This window comes from Misgurnus anguillicaudatus, chromosome 7 (genome assembly GCF_027580225.2).
Source record: "Misgurnus anguillicaudatus chromosome 7, ASM2758022v2, whole genome shotgun sequence".
Classification (NCBI taxonomy): Eukaryota; Metazoa; Chordata; class Actinopteri; order Cypriniformes; family Cobitidae; genus Misgurnus; species Misgurnus anguillicaudatus.
Genome location: NC_073343.2, coordinates 32,112,565 through 32,135,319, shown reverse-complemented (window position 1 = coordinate 32,135,319; position 22,755 = coordinate 32,112,565). Strand labels below are relative to the sequence as shown.

Genomic DNA, 22,755 nt, shown 5'->3' with positions numbered 1-22,755 from the left:
TTGATTTTTTTTATCGTGAAACCGGGTTTTCTTTACACCTGGCATTAACATGACAGGTTTCCCAGACATGGTTTAGATTAATCCAGGACTAAGACTTAGTTATATTAGGACATTCAAGTAGTTTTTACAAACATACCTAACAAAAACAATACTGGTGTGCTTCTTGAGATAAAACGATGGCAATGATATATGTTAAGATATGTCAGGGCAACAGGTTTTTAAATTAAGACAGCTCAAACATGCATTTTAGTTGGGACTAGGATGAGCCCTGCCCCCCCAAAATGCCCCCACAATTGGATTTCACTTGCCCACATTTAAAGCCATACCGTGTAAATGGATCTGGTCATTGAAACAACTTTGGGAGGTGATCAGGGGCAGTAGGCCGAAGACTTTGCAAACTCACAACTGAGCTGTTTCACAAAGCACAGCGATTTTGTTTAGTTCTGCTTTTTAAAAGTGGGGGAAAGCAAGCATTTCAATGGACAACGCATATGAAACACTAAATTTGTCTTTTTTTGTTCTGGTTCTAAAAATTAGGGATGTAACGATGTCAAAGGTGACATTGGAGTAAAAAAATCTAAAGTTTAGTTTCATGTGCTCACGTGAAAATTTCATGTGCTCACGCAAAACCTTTATGTGCAGAATTTTTTTTTTAAGTTTAGTTTCGTGCGCGCACATGAAACTTTCACACGAGCACGCGAAACTAAATGCGGTAGTTTCACGTGCGCACTTCACGTGCGCACAGTTTCACGTGCGCACGCAAAACTAAACTTTATTTAATTTATTTAATGTTCCTTTAGGGGCTCCGTAGGGATGCACGATTTTTTGCTTTTTCTTTTTTGCTCGATACACTCTAAAAAAACAAACGGTGCTATATAGCACCAAAACAATTGCTTTGGATCGTAACGATAGAAGAACCATTTTAGTGCCATATAGCACCGGTGAAGAACCAGTGAAGCACCAGTGAAGCACCAGTGAAGCACCAGTGTAGAACCATATAGGGGCCATATAGCACCACATATGGTTCTACATAGCACTATATGGTTCTACACAGGTGCTTCACTGGTGCCGATATTAAACGCTTGACCAACATAATAAGAGAGGCAAAAAGTAAGATAAAGATTTTGCAATTTTTTTCTGGTCTTTATCCGAGATTTGAAAAAAGCGCAGATAGCAGACATTTTCCCAAATACTCTTACTCTGACCGCAGATTTCACATGAATAAGTAATCCCTCACGTTTTTTCCCATCGCTCGTCTGACAAACTATAATTTGTACAGATTTTATTTTGTTTTGGGAAGTATTTAATTATTTTGATAATAATTTTTTAAAATGCTGGATTATGCAACAGACATGCAACTTATTGCCTTCACACAGTAAATTAATAAACAATCGGTATCTGCCTTTCTCGTGCTATTGCTGATATGCCGAAGGTTTAAAATTCATCAAAAATCGGCCGATACATCGGTGCATCACTACTAAAAATTAACTATTAGGTTTGATGATAACAACAACAAAACTACATGATGATAGAAGTATTGAAAAGGTGGACCTTCGTGTCCTTTGTGGCTTTTTGATCATCCATCTCCTACACTGCAAAAAATGGTTTTCAAGAAAAAAAATCTCAAATTAAGATTCTTTTTCTTGATGAGCAAGGCGACCCAGGAAGGTGGGTCTGGTTTTGAGACCAAAAATAATTTTGTGCATATAACTAGAAAAAAATCTGCCAATGGGGTAAGCAAATTTTTCTTGAATTTAGTGTTTAAGGAAAATGTTCAAGGTTTTTTTTGCTTGCCCCATTGGCAGATTTTTTTTGCTTGTTTTATGCACAAAATCACTTAAATTTGATATTTTTGGTCTAAAAACTGGACTTGTTTTCTTGGGTCGTTTTGCTCATGAAGAAAAAGCATCTTCATTTAAGAATTTTTAGATATTTTTACTGGTAAACAAGATAAAAATACTAAGATGTTTTTTCTTGAAAATCATTTTTTGCAGTGTATAGTTTGATCTTTTTTATATGTGAAAAATCATCTCTCAAAAATTCATCGTGAAACAGCTTGAGTTACCAATAAATGCGTTTTATTTTCTATTGATAAAATATTTTAGTTTTATAGTCTTGTGTGTGGCCCCCATTTTATGTATTGTTTAAGAAAGATCGACTCAATTGAATTGTTGTTTAAAGCATTTTAATAGGTAAATAAATGCATCATCATGTGTATTTCTTTAATTTAAACGCTCTGATTTTTAATATAATAGAATGAAATTTGTTTTATTTTATGATTTTTTTTCTTCTCTTTGATGTGATGTGTGGAAAATTATTTCTTGATAATGTGTTCAAACATTTGATTTCCATTTTGTGTGTATGTATTCAGCTGAATGTGGTCCTGCGGTATGGCTTGAAGCTGCTGAAAGAAAAAACATGCATCTTTTTTCCAAGCAAAAGTGTCCTATATTCCTTTCAGATCTTTGCAGAGCCATATGGAGTAAACTATTTTGTAAAACTGAAGCGAGTTTTACGATAAGTTAATTTACAGATCTGAATTTTGATGCTTTCTTTCTTTCAAAATGTACATATTTCTGTAAATAGTTGCTATTTGATGTTTGACCGCTAGACTACTTTCACCCTTCAACCTTGTTTTTTATACTTCCCCCTTGGTTGCATTATTTTAGATAAAGTTACAATGAAATAAATATATAAATATATCAAATATATATATTAAAGGATTTGTACCATTTTCCAAGATGTTGTCTTTGGTTACATTGTAAATAATTTGACCTTGAATAAATACTTGCTACTTTGAGTACATGTTGACTGTGTTTTTTTTCTAAACACCATCATAATCTGAAAAGCTATTACTATTTGGTCAAATGTCACACTGAGACTGAATGCACAACAACACCAGTTGTAAAACAACCAAAAAGCAAAGTAATGCACAACTGAAAACCATAATCCCTTGACAGAGAAGGTCATTTCTTTTGAATTTTAAGATGGGGAGCTATAAATGAAAATGTTGGGAGCTATAAATGAAAATGGTCTTTGATGTGCTCGACATTTTTGCATAATGTCTGTGTAATGTGTATATGAATTGTGAACGCTCGAGGGCCTGAATTATACTGACAGTCTGTTTTTTTTACTTTTGTGCATATCTGTGTGAAACTCATTCCTATTTTTAATGATAGTCTGTTTCATCTTACTATATTTATAGTTATTTACACTGAAACAATAATCTGAGTCTTACAGTCGGTTTCCAAAAGAGGGCGCTGTGGTTCAAGTCCACAAAAATATACACCAATAAAGTATTTTATAGCTTCCCATAAATAATAGTGTGTGTTTTTGTTATAAATTACCAAACATTAAGTAATAGCTTTATTTTTTAATTGTTTTAGCTTAATTTAACGGTTGTTTTGTCTTAACATAAATAATTTAAAGTCATCTTAAAGGCCTCTATATTGGGCACAGGTCCATGTCCAAGTCTTAAAGGGATAGTTCACCCAAAAATTATTATTGATTCACTCTCATGTTGTACATAAACATAAATTAATGTCTTTGATCTAATGACCACAAAGGACGAAATGAGGAACGTTTGTAACCAAATCGATCATGAGCCCCATTCACTTCCATAGTATTCTTTTAACCTACTATGGAAGTCAATGGGGTTTATGATTAGTTTGGTTTCAAACATTCCTCAAAATATCTTCCTTTGAATTTTTCCAGTTTTGTAACAATATGAGTGAGTAAATGGTGACAGAATTTTCATTTTTGAGTGAAATATCCCTTTAAGGGCTCTTTGCTAACTTTCGTCACCATAAAACACTAAAAATAATAAATACTAAATGCTTAGGCTACTCTCTAATTGCAACAGGTGCAACAGTGATTTATGTAATAACAAGCATCTTTACAGATATGTTTTCCAATTCATTAATTGATGAACAAATGAAAAAAGTATAGTGTTAAAAGATCTCTTAATCCTGTTGAAGACATTTGCTGGGGTTACAAATTGTTGCCCAGTGTTGAGGCAGCAGATCAAATCTTTCTTCAGTTGGCAGTGCTGTAAAGTCAATGACTGCCAAACCTGTATACAATCAATAAACACAATGCTCTTCATTTCATAAAAGCATGGTTTAAAAAAATGTAGATAGAAGTACAGCTTATTTTCTTCCCGATAGAGGCGAGGGTAACGTTACAGACAAATCACCACTAAAATTATTCTTATTTTAAGTAATTTAGTATCTATTTAGTTTTTGATAAACATATAAAATTAGCATTAAAATAATTAAAAGTGTTATAACTTAAACTACCTAATTTAACAATAAATACCCACTGATGGCATTGCCGTTATGACAGGCGCTCCGCCACAAGCTCACGCCATCAGATGACGTCATCCAAATAAACAACGGAAACTTAAAAAGCTACAAAGACAGCGTTTACACTCTTCGTGAACATTGCCATACAAATGGTTGAATTATTAGCATCTGTGGTAATTATAGACATTAGTTTAACAAACTTGACGTTCATATTCTTTACATGTTTTTATCTGTTTCTGGTCTAAAGACGTTAGCGTGAAGAAACGATCGCATGTTCTCAGCATCTGATATCACGAGATAGTGTTTGTTTTTAAGAGTTATGACAAATATAAAAGTTTTCAGGACGCCAGTGAAGAAATAAGACTGAACATGAAGCGATTTAACCCGAGCACGAGGACTTGAGATGAGGACTTTTAAGAAAAGCGCGAGGTGAGTGCCTTACTGCCTTCTAATTAATTTGCTTAATTTTCTGTACAGAAATAAATCCTGGCAGTTTTCACAGGTGCAGTTCATTATATTTATATGAAGCTTAGAGATGGACCAAAGTATTGGCCGCTGATTTATCAGCCGATTTTTAATACATTTGAAACTATCAGATATAGACGGTTTCAGCAGTAACAACATAAACACGCGGCTTTCGTGGTCATCACGTTAACTCTGCGAAGAATAAATAACAAGTCCTTTTAAAGTAGTTTATTTATAACAAGCAAAATAAACAACACGTAGACTACATAGGAACCCAAAACATTTGTTCTTTTCCACGAGGTATTTGTTTAAGAGTTCAGTTTCAGCAACTAATCAGACCATTAAACAAAAAAAGCTCCGTGCAGCTGATGAAACGATCTAACATAAAAAGGCTTAAAACTAACCAAAAAGTGCTGTATATATTGATTAACTGCGTTAAGGCACTGTTGTAGGCTATAATGTCTGTTGCATAAGCCAATGATGTTTCCCAGGGTAAATTAATTAAATACTTGCCAGAACAAAATGAAATCTGAGTTTAAATAAGTGAGCAAGAATTTATTTTTAATAAGGGCTGCAATATACTGTATCAGAATAGGGGAAATTTGCATATCACAATACACATATCGCAATGCTTTGCAGTAATTGAATGATTTTAATACTTCAAAAAGTTAAGCCTAGTCAGAGTTTTGGGTGAATGCAGATTGCAGAGAGACTGGTGAGACAAATGATCAGTTTTTAAATATATTTTATTAATATTCAGATTGAAATTATCTTCAATACCATGCTCCCCTATACTTAAAATTGGCATTGGTCAAAAATGAGCTTTCTGGAAAAATCACAAATTCTGATCAATAAATGAGGAATTCAAAATTAGAAATTCATGCAAAATGTTACTAAATTGCAGTTTTGTGAATGCTTTTTATAGTAGTCAATAGTCGTCAAATTTAAAGTCAGAGTGCGTTTCTTCTTGGTTGTTAGAAAAAAATATATTCAAAAAGAGGTCTTCTCGGGTCCAAAGGAATGTACTTTTTACCTTAACTCAACGTGCATAAATCATTTTTTTAAAAGAAAGACCCGACCCGAGACAAACCCAAGAATATTAGATCCGAACCTCTGGCAATTTTTTTTAACCCAACTGGACCTGAATGTCTGCATTCCCACATGCACCAGTCAGACTTTGATTGACAGGTCTGTCTCAACGAAAATGATCTACCGCCAGCCATACAATGTCGCTAGCGCTCTTTGCAAACAGAGGAGGGGGTTGGAAAAAGACTCGATGCACACACACAGAGGCTGCGTCCGAACACGCATACTGTTCAGTAGGTACTGAATGAGATGAAGTACCTACTCACTGACTGTTAAAACAGTAGGTACTGTTTAGTATGAATACGTTTCGGACATACTACATCCGCCATGTTGATACATCATTTGACATACGGCGTCGTCATGTCATACCAGCACGAAAACGGCCGCATCGCTGCTTTTGCCTTTCTTCTTCGTTACATAACTTCGCTTCTGGGGAGAGTGAAGTGTCCATCGTATGCACGCTTTGAAATCAAACCGGTAGTGGTAGGTCATCCGTGTACGTTTCGCATACTGTTTTTGGAATACTACGTATTCGGACATACTACTTGCCTTCCCTACTGCTTTTCGCCTACTTTATAGTATGGAAGTAGGTGGTTTCGGATGCAGCAAGATAGTTCGGGACCCATGAAGACCCCTAATTCCAATCCACCACATATATGGTTTTATAGCAGGTCTATTTGAATTCATGTTATCCTAAAAAGTAATGTATATCCAAATTGGTAATGGTGTATTTATTTTAAAGTGTTACCTGTGGGTACATGAAGATCGTACTGATCAATGAGTCCGTGCAGACAGACACAACTGTTCAGAAGCTGTCAATCAAAGATAATGGTCCCTATGATGGGACACCTCTGCACCTAAAGAGTTCATATTAAGACCTTTTTAAAGGGTTTTAAAGCCCCACTAGGACAGATAGGAACCATTTTGTCTAAGCACATATTTCTTAGCATTTGATATTTCGTTCTTTTGTTTTAATGATAGCACAGACTTGAGCTGGTTTGGTTAAAACCTAATGATCTAGTTAGCTAAAAAATTCAGACTATTCTTCTTGTTTTAAGTGCTTGAAACTTTTAAATTAGATTTTGAATCTGAGATTTTAAATGTGCTCTCAAAACTCAAAGCCACTGGATACATTTAATCTGTGACACATATTAAATGAATTTGAATAAAATGAATTTAAACAGCAAATTAAACCTCTTTATGCGGTTGTAACAGATTTGTGGAAAGGTCTGATATTACTTGTATTATAATAATAGTTGAGATGAAGGAGGCAGATCTTGCGATACGAGCAAGAATCATTTTAATGTCCGTCCTTTCTGTGCATGTCTAATGAAGACCACCGAGCCTCCCTCTCCCCCAGGATGGCTGGGGAAATAAAATATGTTCGCAGCAGCTAAACAGGTGATCCCTGAGAGAGAGAAATAGGGAGAGAGAGAGAGAGAGAGAGAGAAATAGAGAAAGAGAGAGAGTCCTGCAGGAGGGAATAAATCAGAGCGGTCTGGCGATGAAATTTTAATGAAGAAACAGAGACGGACTCACTCAGTCTGGCTTTATCATACCCATCTTTCTTTCAACATCATTTAATCACTTCTTTGACCGGCTTCTTTCTCTTTGTCTCTTTCTTTCTTTACCCCTTCAATCAGACTGCCATTGACATAAGTAAAAAAATTTGATATGTTAGTTTACTCTTGCATTTGACTGCTCAAAATGTGTTAGTTGTAGAGTTTCATTTTAGTGAAAGAAAAGAATAGTTCACAGAAAAACAAAAACTACCCAATGATTTACGTAGTCCCCATGAAATCAAAACTGACTATTCTTTTTAAATATTGCAGTGTTGTTTATTATAAATTATTTATACGTGTGGGTCATTATTTTTTAAAATGCACGTGCCCTCAAAATACTTAAATAAAAAAATCTGAAAATGTTGTGGCGCTCGTTCTCTAATTATGTTGGCTTGACGACTTGGGAAGAGCATCTATTAACCCCAAATTTAACTTTCTATTTGCTACAAGCTCCATTTCTGAATGAAACGCCAACTTTTCTATATCCACACAGGCCACGCCCACTATTTACATTTTGCGATGTAACATTTTACTAGAAATATTTCAAATTACGGAAGTAACGTTAATCGCAACTTTCTGTTCACAGTAACTTGCCATCCTTAGTGTATATGGTTTTCTTTTCTTCGGGTGAACACATTTAGAGCTATATTAAATAATATCCAATTAGTTATTTTAAATATATCCTGCGTCTTCCGGCTCCATGTTGGTACGTAAGATGATCATTGGTTCCCATGAGTCTCATAGATAGATATATTTAGCAAAAATAGATAAAGATATATTTAGCAAAACTTCAATGGAAACAGTTTCAGGCTACCTGAAGTCACATAATAAAGATGACACTGTATGTAATAAAATCTCCCAGAAACACCTCATATGTGTCTGCTCCCAAGTGTAACAGGCTTTCCTTGCCATAATGTTTGGATAACAGTTAGGGCTGCTCGATTATGGGAAAAATCATAATCCCGATTGTTTTGATAAAAATCTTAATCTCGATTATTTAACACGATTACTTAAATGACTGTAAAAACATGCATTTATACATGGGCTTGACATTAAGTTTTTTGCTCACCAGCCAAAGCGGCTAGTTGTTTTCCAAAGTTACTAGCCACTCAGCATTTTCACAGGCCACAATTTTGTTGCTGGTAAAATAAATTTTATATGATTAAACTTGACTTTGGCATCCTAAAATGACTTTAATTCGAGCAAATTTACTTGGTTTAGCTAAATTAGATGCAGATTGAATTTCAAATCCAGTCTGACCACCCAAATTAGGACAACATTTATTAGCTGGTATATACCAGGTATATCAGTATAGATCATATCATATATTTAGGTGCATAAAAACATGCTAGTAAGCCATAAATAGATTTACATTGAATGAATATATTAAAAGTGGAGCAGGGGTGTAGAAGATAAACTGAAAAGATAAACACAAAACCCCTCGACAACCACTTTAAATATTTATTAACAACAGCAGTCAAGAAATGTACATGAATTTTACTTTCAACTTGTTTATGCAGATTGTATTTTATATGCTTGATCATGTTTTCTGTTAAAAGTGATTTAAGACTTTTAATGACAACTGTCGAGAGGGCATTATTGTTGCACAAAGTAGCTTACATTAAAATGATGCACGAACCTCAGCTGGCAGGTTTCCTTTGATTTCGTGTGCATTCAGGTATGCGATGAATTTCTCTCCGCTCTTGCCCTGAGAATGTGCACGCAATATATATCTCTCCAATCACTTTAATGCAATTGTTTATCTTTCCCGAAGTGTGTATGCGCTCAGACTGCGTCCTCTTGTGCATTCGCAAATCCATCACCTCTCGCGTGACAAACGGTCTTTGTTGCGCTCGGTGCAGGGAGTGCTTATGGGAGTTGTAGTTTCCCAGTGTCGAATTGCGCATTGGTTATCATTTTGCATAACTTTTAAGAAAACTACAATAAAAAATGTATATTCAACCAGCCAAAGTGGCTAGTGAGATTGGCTGTCTTACCTGCCGCAGCCAAAATCTACCCGCATTTGGCGGGTGTTAATGTCAAGCCCTGCATACATTCAATGCATTGTTTAGTGTTGCTGCAGAAGGCTACACGTGTCAAAGCAGTAGTGTTTAAGTGCCAGCAGAACGCGATTCACGTTTTAAACACAATCGCTTGAAATGCATATAACTTTACAACAGGGGCGTAGGCAGAAATTGTATTTTGGGCGGGCCGGGGCAAAAGTGAGTGGGCCTATAGTTTATATTAGAATAAAATGACTTGAATAATAATTAAACCTTAGCGTAGAAAAAAAGAATAGACAAACTGCAAAGCAGTGACACCTTTACTTTGCAATTTTCGGCAAAGGAAATAATAAAACACTGTCTAAACATGTTCAACCAACACAGAGCTCAATAAAGGCTGAACAAACCAGGCCAGCATAGACAATAAACTGTCTTATTCAGGCTAATCAGCAGTGCAAAAACAGTTCACCTGAAATAAAGTAGGCTAAACGTAACAGAAAATTGAAAAAATGAAAACTCTCAGCAGAGCACGGTTTGAAATAAATAAACTTATAGCAACTCATTTGAATTAAACAATGTAAGTTAACCTATAAGGCGTACATCTATACACAACACACATTATTAGATCACTTCAGGAGCAAAAATAAGGAAACGAGTTAAACAACAGGCCTACCTTTGTTGTTTTCATTCTACAAGATGCAAGCGCCTGGGTTTAATGTTGAAAACAGAAATGATCTCATTATATTCCAAAGGGTCACAGAGTTTTTTTCTCAAAAAACAAAAGGCACAGGTTTTTGAGGCGAGTAATCGAGTCATGGATTCAAATTGGGTTGTGAGGGTGGTTTATCAATTGCCGTTAGATCGGCGGGTAAACCTGTGTCAGGCTGACCGGGAGAGAGCTGCCGCCAGGGAGCAAGCGGCAACCGGCACCACCAGCGCCTGACTAGCCTTCTTGTGGGTTAATGAGTCTGAAGAACTGCGCTGGTAGGACTCGGCAGATGGAGGCAGTGGCGTATCTTCTTCCTCAACACTTGCGTTTTTAAATAACACATTAAAGAAACTTTAGCCATTATTGTGGCAATGTTAATAATATTAGCTAAAAAACGCAGTTAGCAAAGTTAGCTGGCTGGCTGCCTAAGCCCGCCGTCTCCCACAGAGTCTACCTGTCAGAAGAACCCCTAGCAACCAAGCAACCAATTACGTTCCGGCGGCTTCCTACAACTTGCTTCAACAATTCCATTTTATTTAGAAAGCAAATTAAACACACACCAGTCAAAGATAAATCAGGTTTATATTAATATATTTTATTAAATACATTTGAATAATAAAAATAAACTAAAAGTGTATTTTGATGAAACTTGCCTGGGCGGGCCAGGGAGTTAAGTGGGCGGGCCAGTGCCGCCCTGGCCCATTACTGGCTACGCCCCTGCTTTACAAACATAAACAGGATTATTACCTAGTGGTCTGACTTTAAACAGATGCCTGAGCGCGCAGCTCTCTGCACGTGTGAGAGAGATAGAGACAGAGAGCGGCGCCACGATCCAGCTGATAATATTTTAAACTTGAGGGATAGTTTGCCTCCGCTCGCTTGAAAAGCATAAAACTGAACAAATACATGAGGATTTCTACTTTGTGTGCGAGGCGCAGCTGCTTATGACGCGCTGGATTAATGACTCAAAACGAAATAACAGAAATGCGGCACACTAATCGATCTCCCTCGATTATCTTGTTTTTGCAATCGAAATGTGCAAAAATCGAAATTGAAATCGAAAAACGATTAATTGCACAGCCCTAATAACAGTCCTACAACTCCTTTGGTTAAAAATAATGGCTAGTGAGATGGACGTGATATTAGTAAACCTACCAACATCTATGTTTGAATTGACTCAGCACTTTGCAGTTCAGGCGGCCCGCCTAAGCTGGGAAACCCTACCACCTTAACTAGGTCGTCCAAAAAATAAATAAATACATTTTGCTGCACAAAAGGCCGTCAAGTGCATCTCGAAGAATAGCGCGGACACGCTTCACACCGCGAGCGGGCATGCTCGCCACACGGCCGAAATTAGAAAGACGTGGTCCTGACCGTCACTGTCTGTGGGATAACTATATAAAATATCTCAGAGAATAGCGCGAACGCGCTTCACGCCGAAATGAGATAAAGACATAGTCCTTCATGTCTGGAGGATAGCCAGTTGATAAAACGCGTGTCCGTGAGAACTGTAAGGGGACTTATGTTTTTGGGTTAATTTAAGCCTGTTTTTGTATTAATCTATAGTTCTTGCAAATTTAAAGTAAGTTATCTGGTGATTTTTTTGTTTGAGCAACTTGCTAGCTAGGTTGCATGTGTCTGTTGATTAGATATAATTGTTGAGCGCTCTTGCTCACGTTATTTATGTGCATTATTTACATGCTACAGTAGTAACACTCCTTTAAGATAATGTAATTAATAGTGGGAAATAATCAGTTTTTACAAAATCGTTCGCCAGACATTCTACAACATCTGCTTTAGTTTGTGTTTATTAACCATTTAGTTTCACTTCATCACGCGGCTATTCCCATTAGACGATGAAAACATTTAATTCATTAATAATCTAGTATGTGTTCATTTTCTGTCATAGTTTCTTTAAAATTTAGTTTTATTTGAGTGTTTTAAATCATTTTCATCATGACGTGTACCCCCCGCCCCTTTGATTGCCACGCTCCCCCGGTCCAACCACTCGCCCAACCCTACCACCTTAACTAACTAATTTTCTACGGGAAACCCTGTGACTTATTACACGAGAAAAAAAACTATGTTTTAGTTGCATATCATCAGTTAGTGGAAACGCCGTCATTTCACAAAATCTGCGCAAATCTGTAATGGAAACGCAGTGCTTTTTGAAAGAGCCTTGGACAACATCCCCTTAGAATTTTGTCGAAATGAAATATGAGACAGTATAATTTTACTTTCTACCTTCTGGAACTTTCTTGTGTCTGGACTGCACCTGTGATGAATGCGAGGATGTCGGCTCAATAGGCTTTGAAGCAGAGCTGCTGTCGTGCCACAGGGCTCCCCGGACAACAGGTTGTCTGACTGCTGTCTACTATAGTACCACATTCCAGACACATAAGATACCAGAATTGAAATCACAGTTATGAGGGATTCAATCCATAACTCATGTGTCGTAAAATATTAATGCAGGCATGAGTAGCATAAAGCTGAAGTCAAAAATGTGGAAAACGTGAATGAGGAACTCAAATGTAAAACCACACCGAAGTACCAAAATCAAAGCTTTGGTAAAGAGATTCTTGCTTTATTCAAACCTATGGAGCAGATATAATGAGATTCATACTCGATGTCGAGTTACAATCATAAAGAGAGATCAGGCATAACTCGCTCTCCAATCTTTATCAGTGACGTCCATCTTACTGCCTCTCATTCTGCACACGCACGTCTGTGTTCAAGAGACACTGCATGGATCGTGGATGAACTACGTTCACACTAAGCCATTGTGTTATGTGTCTGAGAAATAATTGAGTTTATATGGATGTCTGTGAGAGTATTGTCTGAGTTTGTATGGATGTCTATGCGTTCATGCGCGTGTCAGTCCATGCAACTGTTAAATAGCATTAGCTGAGACTGATAGCCCACCCTTAGTATGACCTTCTGCTTGTTTTTTGTTGCTTGGGAGCAATATTTCCACTGGGATCTATTGAAGCCAACCATACGAGAGCGAGATTCTCGTCATAATCGGATAAAAATTACATGGGGCAAAATGAATTCTTCAGCAGGAAGAGAATAATGAGTATGAGCGAAAAAGAGAGAGAGAGAGAGAGAGTCCTGTGACAGTGGAAAACATTTTCTAAGATATACAGAATATACACAACAATTGCATTCACTGTATAGTGTACACACAATAAAACTGCTGCACGATTATTCGAAAAACAGAATCACGATCTCAATTCATACATAAATGCGATCTTCTTCTTCTAAATGATGGTGATTCACTTGCATTTATTAATTTACACTTGCAAGTATTTCGCCCCGGTCACACCGTATTCATTCACCAATCAGACCCAATAATTTCTCTCCTCTCTCTTACTGTGCGTTCACACCAGACGCGGAAGAGGCGACAAAAACGAGCTGTTGGCGCGTAGTTGGACGCTTGGACATTTTAAGTTTATCCGCAACATTCGCACATGAAATTCTAGTCATTTAAGACATTCACGCATAAATTTGCATAATGGGAGGGGCTTATATAGCTCAAATTTAGTAAACTTACCAGATTGTTTGACCTGCTCACTCACTTTCTTCCAAACAAGATCCTTTTAATTTCTCTAAAAGTACGAAGATGTGTCGTGTAGCGATGATGATTGTCCTTCATTGTGTTTTGTTTTTCTGCCTCCTATTTATTAATGCTAACATTCTATTGTTTATGTTTAACAGCTTACAGTTTTTAAATTACTCATCTTAAGGGGTCTTATATGGAAGAGAGACTTTTAAAACTGTTTTGAGACTGTTACTTTTAAGTCCAGCACTTTATTAAAACTGAAATTCTTGTTTAACACATTTTTTAGTTAAGTGCAATAATTTTTTTAGTTAAAAAATGAGAATCGTGTGAGAGGACTGTGATCCTCTTTCCCATAGAGAAAAATCGTGATTCACATTTGAGCAAGAATTGTGCAGCCTTAGTAAAGAGAGAACATTTACATGCAGAAGCCATGAAACTGGGATTTGCTTTTTTTCATAATTATGTTTTATATATTATAGGAATTAATGACCTGTTTTGTATATTAGTCACTATTAGTGCCTGTAACAGCATATATGAGCGACATCAATCTCTGTCTGCACCTCCCACATAAATTTAAGCACCCGTTATTATTTTGTGACTTGGATTTATGATTTGTTATAGGTGTGTGGCCTCTATAACTATGCACGAGTGGATCTATGCACGAGTGGATCTATGCACGAGTGGATCTATGCACGAGTGGATCTATGCACGAGTGGCTCTATGCACGAGTGGCATCTATGCACTAGGGATGCATAATGATTAATCGCGATTAATCTATAGCAGAATAAAAGTTTTTGTTTACATCATATATGTGTGTGAACTGTGTATAATAATTATGTATATATAAATATGCACACATGCATGTATAATTTTAATAAAAAAAATAAGTATTTATATTTATTTATAAAATGCACGAGTGGCATCTATGCACGAGGGGATCCATGCACGACGGGATCCATGCACGAGTGGGTCTATGCACGAGTTGCTCGATGCACAAGTTGCTTTATGCACGAGTGTATCCATGCACGAGTGTATCCATGCACGAGTGGCTCTATGCACGAGTGGATCTATGCATGAGTGGATCTATGCACGAGTTGCTCTATGCACGAGTAGATCTATGCACGAGTGGATCTATGCATGAGGGGATCCATGCACGAGTGGGTCTATGCACGAGTGGGTCTATGCACGAGTGTGTCTATGCACAAGTTGCTCTATGCACGGGTGGCTCTAGGCACGAGGGGCTCTTTGCATGAGTGGCTCTATGCACGAGTGGATCTATGCACGAGTGAATCTATGCACGAGTTGCACTATGCACGAGGGGATCTGTGCACGAGTGGCTCTGTGCACGAGTTGCTCTGTGCACGAGTTGCTCTGTGCACGAGTTGCTCTGTGCACGAGTTGCTCGATGCACGAGTTGCTCGATGCACGAGTTGCTCGATGCACGAGTTGCTCGATGCACGAGTTGCTCGATGCACGAGTTGCTCGATGCACGAGTGGCTCGATGCACGAGTGGCTCGATGCACGAGTGGCTCGATGCACGAGTGGCTCGATGCACGAGTGGCTCGATGCACGAGTGGCTCGATGCACGAGTGGCTCGATGCACGAGTGGCTCGATGCACGAGTGGCTCGATGCACGAGTGGTTCGATGCACGAGGGGATCCATGCACGAGTGTGTCTATGCACGAGTTGCTCTATGCACGAGTTGCTCTATGCACGAGTGGCTCTTTGCATGGGTGGCTCTATGCACAAGTTGATCTATAACAATAATAATACAAGTTGGGGGAAGGACATTTTTGCATTTCCATGCTAAATTTTGGAAATGTGTCCACTGAAGATATTGTCTTCATTGGATGATGTGCTTGACTTTTGATGATGATGTGATCACACGTTACTCATATTTGGGGACAAAGTATTGTTCTTACATTTTGGTATAATTCATATTATGTTGCATTTTCATTTATGCATTTGTTCGACTTGCAGTTTTACAGCTCCTTGTTCGAACCCACAAAATTCTCTCCCAGTTGAGCTACAGCAGTGATTCTGGTGAGCTACAGAAGCACTTGCATGCTGTAGTTTCTAATAAAGTTATCAGTCAATGTTTACCTGCATTTAGCACTCAGTGAGTGTTATTGTTGTTCCCTGAACATTGAACAGATGTACATAAACAATTTGTGCACCTGCGGTCGTTCCATCGCACTCATAATAGTTTAACTCGTCTCTCAGTTTTCCCATTGTCTTACTCTTGTATTTAATTCATTTGTTCAGCTGTTCTTGCACTCTCCCTCGCCACTTCCTTTACCCATGAGCCCCCCTTTCATCTGCGAATCACCCGTTCCCACTGAAGACTACTGGCAACCCTGGGGCACAGTGAGAGAGTGAGAGAAAGAGAGAAAAAACAGGAAGTCAACAACATAGGGAGGAAAGTGAAATATATGAAGGAGAACAACAGGGTCATTGTGTGGAAAGCCTAAAGAGGGCGATCAGAGGAGGAGAGGAGCGCAGGGTTGCACAAGTGTTGGAAAAATGAGTGCTGTAGAACAAGGACCCTGGAGATAGAGAGAGGCCGTAATGAAGAGAGGAACAGAGATACAAGAAAAGATGAATCTCCTCTTCAGAGAGTGGTCAGGAGTGTGCGAGAGAGAGAGAGAGAGAGAGAGACAGAAAAAGAGAGATAGAGAGGGGCAGTGTTAGAGGGTCTTTGAAGTAGATGGACGTTTGAAGCCTCTTTTAGACAACTCGTAGGATTAAAGCTGTATAGAGAAAAGATTTCCTGGATGAATAGTCAAACGATCCTCAATGTGCAATTTTAAGGGGACTTTATTGATGTTTTCTTTGATAATTCACAAATTATTACAATCGACATTTCATTGTTTGATAAATAAACATGGATCTGCATTGCGCACCAACTCCCTAGCATTTCAGTTGCTTAAATAAAAACCTCAAATCAAAGTAAAAAATGTATTTACATGAATCTCAACCAGTTCTGACATTTAAAAGTAGTGCATTTATAAATTGTAAAAAAAGAAATTGTGATGGCCATGGTAACCTTCATTACAATTCTAGTCGCAGGTAAGTTGTTAAAATAAACATTTTAATGATGTCCTTGTTGAAGACTTTGCCGCAAGGTTGTGCTGGTGTGTGTGTGTGTGTGTGTGTGTGTGTGTGTGTGTACAGTACAGTATTGTGCAAAAGTCTTAGACCACCATGCTACCATTAGATTTGTTGTTTTTGCAATGGTATAGTGATCATATATAATTATTTCTCAGTCTCTTTATTATAATGCAACCAGAAAATACAGGAAATGTGTATGTGGTATTAAAAACAGTATAAAAGTATAAGCTGAAGTGTTAAGTATTTATGGTAAACTCCACTTCTACTTGAGCAATAGCAGGCAGCTGCAGGATCTCTTAAACCTAAATAAAAATTTAATCCTAATTTCTATCATTCTCCTCAAAAAAGCTGAAGATGTTTTTCGTGTCAAGACCAGAGAGGTCACACTAAATACTAACTGATGCCTGAAGAAGACATTCAGTTTTGAAAATTGTTTTGTTTTTAATTTTGTGTACATATTTCCTGTATTTTCTGTTTGTATCTCAAAAATGAGTGAAAAATAAATATTTATGGACATAAAAATTTGCTAAAACAAAGCAGGGGTGCGTTTCCCAAACAACGATGCAACTCCCTGCTGAACCAACATAGTACGATGCATAGTGGGAGAAACTAACTACCTTGTCACGAATGTTTCTTGAAAGCATAGTAACTTTGTCGCACATTCGTCGTTTGAACCATGTTGGTTTAACAACATAGTTGATGATGTCACGTGGGAGGTGAAGTAATGATTAATCTGTGCAAATCAATTTAATGTCAGATTATTGCTGTAAATAACATATATTGCATCGGAAGACTCGATTTTGTTATCCTGATTTTGTTATTTGTTGTTTATTTTCAAGATATTTAATTCACGCGCAATTCTTACATCACTCCTCCCAGGGATTCCCCAGGGTCTTAAAGCTCAAAGTTCTCCCCACATGCGCAGTTTCAAATGCAGCGTTTTAATTCTGTTTACAAACCTAAAGACGTAAAATAAAATTTTAATATATTTAGAATGATGGATATACATTGTACTACATGTTTTTTGCTTATTTTGTTCAAAAGCATGATCAACGTTAGTCTACATATGATAATAACTAAGGAACGATACTTCTAACGACAGGTCAAGAGATGTCGTTCAAACCATACAAGTTTGCAATGCAACTTGCGAATATTCATTTGAACTATGGTTTCGGGAAACACCAGATTGTTGAACTTTGTAGTAACGACGAAACTTACGACAGTAGTTGGCTAACGATTAACCCACAAACGAAGAAGAAACAGCAACTTGTTGTGTATAATTTTAGAAGACCATGCAATGATGGAAGTAAATAAACAACGACTTTTTATGCAGTTTGCGTTAAATCACTCCTCAACTTGGCTCATCTTTGTTTTCACCGTCACAAACGGAAATACCTATGACGCAGTTTTTTTACCTTGCGGTCCGCACAGATCTGTTAAAAATTTTGCGAGGTGCGCGTCAGGCTACGCAGAGCTACGTACAGGCTACGGATAGCCAACGCCGTAGCTACGGCGTAGAACCTACGCACGACTATAAATCGCCCTTAAGACTTTTGCACATTACTGTACACACACACACACACACACACACACACACACACACACACACACACACACACACACACACACACACACACACACACACACACACACACACACACACACACACACACACACACACAAAGATAAAAAAAATCTTTATACATAAATAAAAATATAAGTTTAAAATGCCTTTATATATTAACACAGTTTTAAATATACTGCTCTATTAAAGCTGTTCTATTCTACAGTTTTACTTTAATTCATCAGAAATATTTGGTTGGGCTTTTGGCACCATAATACAATAATGCATAACTCCACTTGGGACACTGAATTGGCTAGCAGCAGGCTTGAAGATATAAATGAAGATGTAATAGCCTACACTAATAATATATTTACATTAAGAGCAGATCATAATCTTGAACTTAATGTTAAACGTCCCAGTCTTACATTTGCTCCCATTAAAGAGACAAATCGTATTAATCCAGTGTATCTGAGAGGGAAATAAGTGCACGCCTCAAAGGAATACTCTGCTTGCTTAAATGTTTAATATAATATTACTGAATACTTTTTCCTTGATATGGAACTAATTCATTTAAGCCTTAAGAAATAAAATAAATAAAGTAAAAGCACAGCTATATTCCTCTACTACAAGGAAATTGTGTATTCATCAAATAGTTATTGGTATACGAAACGCAAGACTAGTGACAAGACAAGGCAATAGCCACTGTGGAACAGCAATCGATCTTCTCTCTGCCAGGTTTAAAGTTTATAGCAACCAACTTGAAAACTCGGGTATCAAAATGAGTGTCCTAGTCATTAATTTGACTTGTGTAGCCGTTTATATCATTTCCAACTAGAGCCCAACCGATATATCGGCAGGCCGATATTAGGCATTTTCCAAACTATCGGTATCGGCATTCATAATGGCCAATAAATGAATATTTAAAAAAACCCGGACGAAACAGCTTTCAACCATGTCATGAGTGTTGCCGTTGTATAGTTTGTCCACCAGAGGGCACTCTACAACCTCCCTGTTGGCAACACTCGTGTATAACACGTCACACATCCTGAAACCTGCTGATCCAGCCAGAGTCGGGCAGAGAGAACAACGGTTAAGTGAGTATATATATATGTATTTATTTTTCCATTTAAGAAATATATATATCGGCCGATATATCGGAATATCGGAATATCGGATTTCAAAACCAACAAACATTTGTATTGGTATCGGCCTTCAAAATCCTTTATCGGTCGGCTCTATTTCCAACTTGGAAACTTAAAGCATGTGAAGGCAGCATAAATCTGCGCTAAACTTTTTACTTAGTCACTAAGTAAAAAGTCAATTTGCATGAAATTTGGTTTTATATGTGAGCAATTTACTCGCTGTTTTTTAGAATGCTGTACAATATATTAAATCCAAAAAGTCGTTTTTTACACTCAATTTAATTTTTTTAAGTCCCTGTAAAGTCTGATATTAAATGTGTTCCCAGTTTGTCACATCACAGAAAAATGTTTTATTAACTACCCTGACAAATTTGAATGATAAAAATAAGCAGCAAGTAAATAAAATAACTTATCAAAAGTCTGTCTGCTGTTGGCACTGAAACCACGCCCACTTAAGGGAAAACTTCCTTCTCTTTTAACTTTTAAATACTGCTGCAACTTGAATGGATATTCACAATTGTTTTAGGGGTGGGGCCATGTCTGGAGGCTCCAGTGTGTCATCGAGCCACCATTTTAGCCCCGCCCAAAATAATCCTTTTTGACAGAAATGTGAAAAAACTCCACAATTCAGTACAAAAAAGTTAATAGTCTTTGTGATGTGTTTCAGGAATACATTTCTAACATTTATAATGTGTTTAGAAACAATTCTTTGACTTTACATGGAAATGTTGGACATCCAAAAATCTTTGCCAAAATCAGCCTTGTTTTTCAAGATGAAACTAGAGAACTTTAAGCAAATGCTTAGAAATTGTGTGTGGTACAATTGCTTTCTCTCTCTCCCCCTTAATACAGACTGAATGAGAGAGAAGAAAAATGTAAGAGAAAACCGTTATGTTAATCGAGTGGTTTCCACAGGGAAGTGGATGGGTAACATAAGGACTTATATTTACACTGCGCTGTGTGATTCATATAAATCTGAATTCCCAGAAAGTGCTCTCTTTTACTGGCATCCCACTGACTTTCTCTGTCTCTTTCAGCAAAATTGTCCCAGTAAAAAAGATTTGCCACACGCCCTCAAACACAAAAACAAACAGCGCATACAAAGCCGTGCAAATTTCATATACTGCAGTTCAAGTGCAAGTGCAAGTTCATTGTTTTCTTTTTTTGATTTTTCTGCTGTAAATCCTTCATTCAGGGTCTGACAGATGGTGGCACTTCATTATTGTTTTGAATATAATTTCATCTGAAATCATGAGCTTATTAAGGATGAGTTGGAAAGTTCACGCAGAGTTCTCGTCCTTGTCTCTATTTTCAGGTGTCTGACATAAAAGCTCGGTTTACTCGTGTTCAGTGATCTGACACAAACACGTACATCAAACTGAGGTAGGTGTTTGTGATGGCTGAGGTGATCACATGATGACATCTATCATCATCTGCAGCTGAACATTACGTTGGGGATGGTGGGTGACTGTTGTTTAAGGATCTGGGCTGCTAACACAAAGGTTGCTGGTTGAGTTATGTACAATAAATTATGTTGTGTGACATTGTGATACTCCTTGTGGAATTTCAATAATAAGTCCCTTTAGGGAAGTTGTGCCACTTTAGGCAGCTGTGTTTGCAACGCCTTTGGCCAGTTACTTCAGTCATGGTAAAGACATCAAAGTCCTATCTACTGTATCTCTAAAATAACTTTTGTTTCTTAAGCTCAAATTGTGATAAAACAACTTTTCAAGGTCATTTCAGCTACTGCACCATGAGCACACTGCAAAAATGACTTTCTTACTTAGTATTTTTGTCTTGTTGTCAGTACAAATATCTAAAAATTCTTAAACAAGATGTATTTTCCTGTTGAGAAAAATTACCTACACTGTAAAAAAAATCTGTAGAAATTATTATGTTATTTACCAGCAACAGTTTGTTTAAAGTTAAATGAACATGAAAAATTTTCAGTCTTTATCTTCTACAGTAAGTTACTGGCAACCAGCTGCATAATTACAGCAAATTTTTTACAGTGTAGTTTTAGACAAAAAGATAAAACATGGGTTAATTTTGAAATTTAGTTGGAGTATCGCTTTAATAATAATAATAATAATAATAATAATAATAATAATAATAATAATAATAATAAAAAAACGGTTTGTTGGCAGAATCCATTAAGAGTCTGATAAAAAATACTCATTTATTCAAGAAAACATGTCAGTCTATTAATTTTTCCCATAAACTGCAAAAAACGACTTTAGTATTTTTGTCTTGTTTTGAGTAAAAATATCAAAAAAATTCCTAAATTAAACTTCTCCTTTTTCATATATTTCTTGAAAAGCAAAATGACTTAGGAAAATAAGTATAGTTTTTAGACAAAAAATATAGAATTTAAGCAAATTTGTGCTTAAAATAAGCAGAAATAATCTGCCAATGGAATAAAAAAAAATTCTTGAATTAAGTGTTTCTGAAAAAAGTAAACTTAAGATAATGTTTCTTATTCCATTGGCAAATTTGTTTTCTTGTTTTAAGCACTAATTTACTAAAATTTAAAATTTTGTGTATATAAACTAGATTTAGATTTAGATCTGGGTCATTTTGTTCATCAAGAAAATGCATCTTAATGTAAGAATTTTTACATATTTTACTGTAAGAGAGTCATTTTTGCACTGTTTAGATTATTGCCAAAAAAGCTCAATGTTTAATGAATGTTTATGACACTTTCACGTTTCCTCCAACATGTTCATCTTCACAGATGCGCACAACATTTTTGACTTCTGAGATTATAATTCAACTTTTTGTATTTTTAGTAAACGCATTTATTTACACTTCAAAATTAATCAAATTTGTATTCATCTTTGAAGATTAACTTGGACAAAACGTGCAAGTGTCATAAACTTTTGTTGAACACTGAGCTTATTTTTTGCGACAATCCAAAAGTCTGTGGAAAAAATAAATGGGCTATCTGGCAAGAGAACCAGTGTTCCAATATCCATCTTTGATTTTAAATAATGTATGTGATTACATTTCTGTTTTGTTACACTGCAAAAAATGACTTTCTTACTAGTTTTGCTGTGTTTTTAGTACAAATATCTAAAAATTCTTAAATCAGGATGTATTTTCTTGATAAGGAAAATTACCTAAGAAAATAGTTTTTAGACAAAAAAATATATAATTTAAGTAAATTTGTGCTTAAAAAAAATCTGCCAATAGGGTAAAAAAATCAAATTTTCCTTAATTAAGTGTGTAGCCTCTTATGGAACGGCTG

General features: G+C 36.6%; 1 protein-coding gene across 2 annotated transcripts in view; it reads left to right on the top strand.

The window, feature by feature from the left end:
* Positions 1-4,386: 4,386 nt before the first annotated feature.
* The window catches only part of grid1a (glutamate receptor, ionotropic, delta 1a), a 436,389-nt gene continuing 418,020 nt past the window's right edge, over positions 4,387-22,755 (top strand). Inside the window, exons 1-2 of one of the 2 annotated variants that reach the window (XM_055173309.2) lie at positions 4,387-4,733; positions 20,824-20,891. The gene's annotated coding sequence lies outside the window, so the exon portion shown is untranslated. The remainder of the gene's footprint in view (positions 4,734-20,823; positions 20,892-22,755) is intronic. The other variant, XM_055173307.2, reaches the window with a different exon arrangement.